Below are 6,000 nucleotides of genomic sequence, written 5' to 3'. Positions count from 1 at the left end.
TTACGGCTATACGCTAAAAGGGTATTAGAAGGTAAAGTATAAAGATACCTTACTTATTAAGCTTAATGTATTAGCTACTTAGTTAAGCTAGCTACCTAGTCAAGCCACCCTAAAATATACCAAAATATACTAACTTTAACCTTTTATAACTCCACCCCTATTAGAGACATTTAAATAAAAATTTAAATATGGCTGCTTATATATAGAAGTATTCTATTTATAATGGTTTTAAAAAAGTATTATATTATTTATTCTATTTATTGCCTAACTTAGTCCCTTTAGGTCTATATAGGCTTTTATTAAGTATTTATTAGCTTAAAAATGGAATAATTTTTTTAAAAACATTATAAATGTAATATTTCTATATATAAGCAGCTATATTTAAATTTTTATTTAAATATCTTTAATAGGGGTAGAGTTATAAAAGGTTAAAGTTAGTAGATTTTAGTGTGTTTTAGGGTGGCTTAACTAGGTAGTATTACGGACCTTATATTAGTAGTAGTGCGACTACTAAGAAGAGATATAAATAGGTTATTAAAAATAGTACGGGAGGCGCTAAAACTAATCAAGCTATAGAATAAGGGGTAGCCGAGTTATATAGCTAGTTATATTATAAATTTAGAATATAGGAATATAGGAATATAGGAACGCGTAAAACGTACCGATATACTAATATACTTAGTATATTTCTTAGGCGTAATGTTATATACTTAAAGGACCACAGTCCCTACCTAGATAGTTCTCTTTTTTATAGTAAATCTTAGAATATAATTAGAGTTAATCTATTTGGCAACTTACTTTACTAATTATATTTATATTATTAACTTATTTACCTATATACCTAGCCCGTTAATAAGTCCACCATAGTATTTCCTATAAGGCTTTATTATATATTTACTACTTAGTTATAGTATTAATAAAGTTAAATAACATGCTACTTAAAATAGTAGTTATAACGCCATTTATAGTAGTAACTACTTTAGAATCTAGAGGGGATACTAGTATAGAGAATAATAATTTACAAGTAGTTGTAATAAATTAACTAAAAAGTGTTATAGAATAAAATAATACTAATAATTAGGCACTACTCCAGTAATTAAAAAACATAAAGAGGGAAAGGTTAAAATACTATTAATTAAAAAATTTATAGGAGAAAAATATAAGCTAGAGGGATTCCTTATATAAATAAAGCTAAAGATTAGATATAAAGGAACTAAGCTAATAAAATTAGTAGACTAAGTAGTATACGTAAAACTATTCTTAATAGGTAAGGTATTAAAGTAGTTTAAACCTTATCTTATAAAGATATAGGCTAATAGATTAGCAACTACTAACTTAGAGGCACGGTATATATTCTTAAACTAGGAAGGATTTGCTAATAAACTAATATAGATATATAGAGATCCGGAATTAATAGCAACGGCTAAAGAAAAGCTATATTAACTTATATAGAAGGAATTAGTAATAGACTATATAACGTAATTTTAAATACTAGTAGAGCAGATTAAGTAAAACTAAGGGGCGTTAATAGTATAGTATAGAAGGGGACTAAAGGCTAAAGTTTAAGCTATTATAATAGTAGTAACTCTTTAATTAACGTCTGATACGGATCCTATCTAGGCCCACGCAGACTACTCCGTCACAGGGGGAAAACTTATAGTTTACATAAAGAAAACCCTGCAGTTAGGGGAAGGAAAAACCCTATAAGCCACCTCAGTCGGATGAAAAACCCTAAATTGCCATGTTTGCACGTAGTGCGGCCCTATAGGCCTATAGCTACGTCCTCCTCCTTGGATGTTTTAAACTCCTTAGAAACCATTACTTCCTTCTCTAGCTTATCTAAAGCTAGGGTTTACTATATCCTAGCTAGGCCTTGCTGATCGATTGCCGTACGCTTGTAGTTGTGTCCCATATCTTAACCACCCCCTATATGCTATCTCTTATTAACTATTACCAATACGCCTTACCTCCCCCCCCCCTAAGGCCTATTAAAGGCGTAAGGGGGATTTATCTGTTCTACCATCCTAATACCAAAAGACGAAAGCGGGATGTGTGTATATATATATCTGGGTATCTTTTGTGCCTAGGCCCTAGTCACTAGGCCCTCTCTAAGGGCACCACTCCATCAAGAGGAGACAAGGAAAACCGTACGGGGTTATCCAGCTGCCTTTTAGTAGTATTACGGTAGTACAGTAAGTAACCGCATGCTCCGCGGGCAATTACCCTGGGGGTTAGGAGGGGCCGTATATTTGCTCGTTTGTTCGTTCGTTTGCGCTTATCTATTCATTAATATGAGGTCGTCGATGCTTTCCATTGGGGTTTTTTAGGGATATTATCGAAAACCGCTTATCTATGTTAGATCGTATAGGTGCCCTGGATAGAACAGTGTAGTAGTCGTCGTATTATAGAGGGCCAACAGTAGTGGTTTTTAAGATCTCACCATCTGAAAAATTTTCACCACCGCCCTCGACGCCTACAACCACCACCAGGTCCTGTCCGCACGCTGTGCGACATCTCTGCGTTGGCTCTAGATCTGAACTTCGAAGACCAGGTTCGTAGCCGTCACCACGTACAGGTACAGAGTCCGATTTCGACGGCCAAGCTATTATAATACTAATAGACGATCTAAGCGATATAAGAGAGCTAATTAAGTAAGCTATTAAAGTAGATAACTAGCTGTATTAAAGCGATAAATTTAGCAGAATATAGCAAGGACAAATATATATAAAGAAGATAGAATAAGTGTTTAGACTATAGTATAGCGTAGAGCTAATAAACCTAAGCGGTATTAAAGAAATAAAATAATAAAATAAGAAATTTTAGAAACCTAGAGGTTAAGGATTAGGTAATTAGGGGCTAAGGCCATCGAAAACAGATTCTGCACCTATACGTAGTAACGGCTACAAACCTAGGTCTTCGAAGTTTAGACCTAGAGCTAACGCAGAGACCTTATATAGCGCGTGTAAGTAGGACCTAGTAGTTGTATGCGTTATGGGGCGTAGTGAAAAGTTTTTATATGGGATGGTAAGATCTTAAAAACCACTACTAACGGTACCCCTTTATAATATAGCCACTAGTTCTCCTACTAAGCACCTATATAATCCAACATGGATAAACAGCTTTTAAAAGCATCCCCTAGCCCCCAATAGAAAGCATTAATAACCTTATATTAATGGACGAACGAGCGTATAAGCGAATGAACAAACGAGCAAATATACGGCCCCTCCTAACCCCTAGGGCAGTCGCCCGCGAAGCATGCGGTTACTCGCCGTTTTTAACTACCAAATACTACCTAGCAGCTTAGATTGCGACCTACGGTTTTCCCTATCTTCTTTTAACGGAGTAGTGACCCTTAGAGAGGGCCTAGCTAGGGCTTAGGTATAAAAGATACCCAGATATATAATATCCCGCTTGCTTATTAGTATTACGGTAGTTAGAATAGATAAATCCCCCTTACGCCTTCGATGGCTCTAGGGGGGGGGGGGTAAGGCGTATATGGCAGTGGTCTATATAAGAGATAGCATATAGGGGATGGGCAAGATATAGGACATAAAGAGATAATAAGACACAGCAATTGATTAGCAAGGCCTAGCTAGGACGTAGTAAACCCTAGCTTTAATAAGCTAGAGAAGGAAGTAGTGGTTCCTAAGGAGTTCAAAATATCTAAGGAGGAGGACGTGCAGTAGGCCCGTAGGGCCGCTGCTACGTGCAAATATGGCAAATTGGGGTTTTTTATCCTACTAAGGCTGCTTATAGGGTTTTTCCTCCCCCAACTGCAGGGTTTTCTTCATATAAATTATAAGTTTTCCCCCCTATGACGGAGTAGTCTGCGTGGGCCAAGATAGGATCCGTATTAGACGTTAATTAAAGAACTACTACTAATTAGGGGCTAAGTAGTAAAGGCTAAACTAGGAATCTTAGTAGTAGAAAATATTTAGGCGGACTCTATAATAAGAAAAGTAGTATAAAAAAGGGGCTTATATAAACTGTAGGAAATATAATTACTTTACTAAAGACTATAAAGGTAGTTAAAATAATTACGTGGTAAAGGGAACTAGGCTAATAGACAATATATATATAGAGGAATAATAATATGCTGCGAGAAACAAAAGAGTATTTAATTAAAAGTTTTGCGTTTTATTATAATAACGTATACTAAGTTTATAAGGACGCTAAGTATAGCGTAAGCTATTAGCTATAAGAGCCTAAGTTAAGAGAACTCTAGGGTATTAAAGAGTTAGATAAAGAATAAGATTAACTCTATAAACTAGATTAGGGCTAAGATGGTATATTTAGTTAGTAGTTAGTAAAGAAAGTTCTTACGCACTAGTTCTACTAAAGGGTAATAGAACTTAAGGATTAAGACAATTAGACTATTAGTAGCGACAATAAGGTAATAAAGGCAACTTACTAGGAGTACGCAGACCTTAAGGACACAATAATAGAGATAGAGGTTAAATCTACTATAGAGGAAGGATTAGCAATAGGGATTAAGACTCTATTAAATATAATATCTATTACTTTATAAAACGCAAGAGAAGTAGAATAGCGAGCTATTTTAGTACTTAATAAAGATAAAAGGCTAAAGACTTGGGATTCTTAAGATGGGATAAGAGAGGCTTAAGAACCTATAATAAATAAGAACTAATAGGCAAGAGTAGTAGCTTAGTTTAAAGATAAATAAATAAGTATAAGATAAAGGTTTTTAGGGAACTAAGAATTTAAAGAACGAATAAGGGCACCTATATTAGGTAAATAAAATATTTAGCCTTAAAGTTAAATAACTAATACTAGAATTATAAAGTTTAAGTATTAAGAGAATCTAATAGCTAGATATAAACTAGGAGAAAACTAAATATAATTTAAAAATTAGATTAAAGTGTAGCAAGAATAAAAAAGTTACTAAGGGCTAAAGATACTAAGTAGACTAAGAAATAGAGCACCTTATAAAAGATTACTAATAGGCCTAAAATAGGCACGCCTAGAGTAAAGTGGCTTAAAGAATTAGAATAAGAGAAGGATATAATAAAGCCTTATAGCAGAAACTACTGTAGACTTATTAATAGGCTAGGTATATAGGTAAATAAGAAGTCAATAACGTAATAATAATTGGTGGAGTAGTTACCTAATAGATTAACTCTAATTATATTCTAAGATTTACTATAAAAAAGAGAAACTATCTATAGAGACCATATGTCCTTAAATATATAACTCCTCCCTATAGTAAAGGTTTAGTACATTAGTACATTAGTACGTTAGTACGTCGCGTTCTTATATTCCTACGTTCCTACGTTCCGAACTTATAACGTAACTCGCCACGTAACTCGGCTACCCCTTATCCTATGGCTTAATCAGTTCCAGCGCCTCCTATACTATCTTAACTAACCCGCTTATATCTCTTCTTAGTAGTTATACTACTATTAATATAAGGTCTGTAATAAAGGACCTAGGGGTTTTAACTAGATTTAAAGAACGGTATATAAAGGGCTATTATAATATAGTAATAATAAGATACTTTCTTATAGATAGATTATATACGCTTATAGAGCTATACTAAAAGTAGTATAGGTAGCGATATAATAATAAATAGGAAGACTTTTATATATAACTAAATAAAAGAGTTGTTTAACATTAAGCAATTATAGAAAGATGTATAAGTTATATTACGAGCTAATACGCCTTTTATAAATATTATAAGCTTACTAATAAAACTCCTGTATACGCCGCGTTAGTCCTCCTTTATCCATTATATTGGAAACTCTATATTATAAAGCACTAGAGGAAGGATTGATATAAGCCTATATTTAATATAGTGAGAAAGCTTTAAGAGAATAAGTATCATCAGGAAAAAAAATTTCGGGCTCGTTGTTGCAGTTTGCGGCAATTTGCGGCAAACTGTACGGTCGCGGCAGTCGTATATAGTCTTATGCGGTTTGCACATTTTGCAGCAAACTGCATAGAGCCTACATATTTTGCAGTAACTTGCAGTAAACTACATAG

This window comes from Cenococcum geophilum, assembly GCF_001692895.1.
Source record: "Cenococcum geophilum 1.58 unplaced genomic scaffold K441scaffold_11, whole genome shotgun sequence".
Classification (NCBI taxonomy): Eukaryota; Fungi; Ascomycota; class Dothideomycetes; order Gloniales; family Gloniaceae; genus Cenococcum; species Cenococcum geophilum.
The sequence above is the reverse complement of the archived record's forward strand: the minus strand, read 5'-3'. Positions refer to the sequence as shown.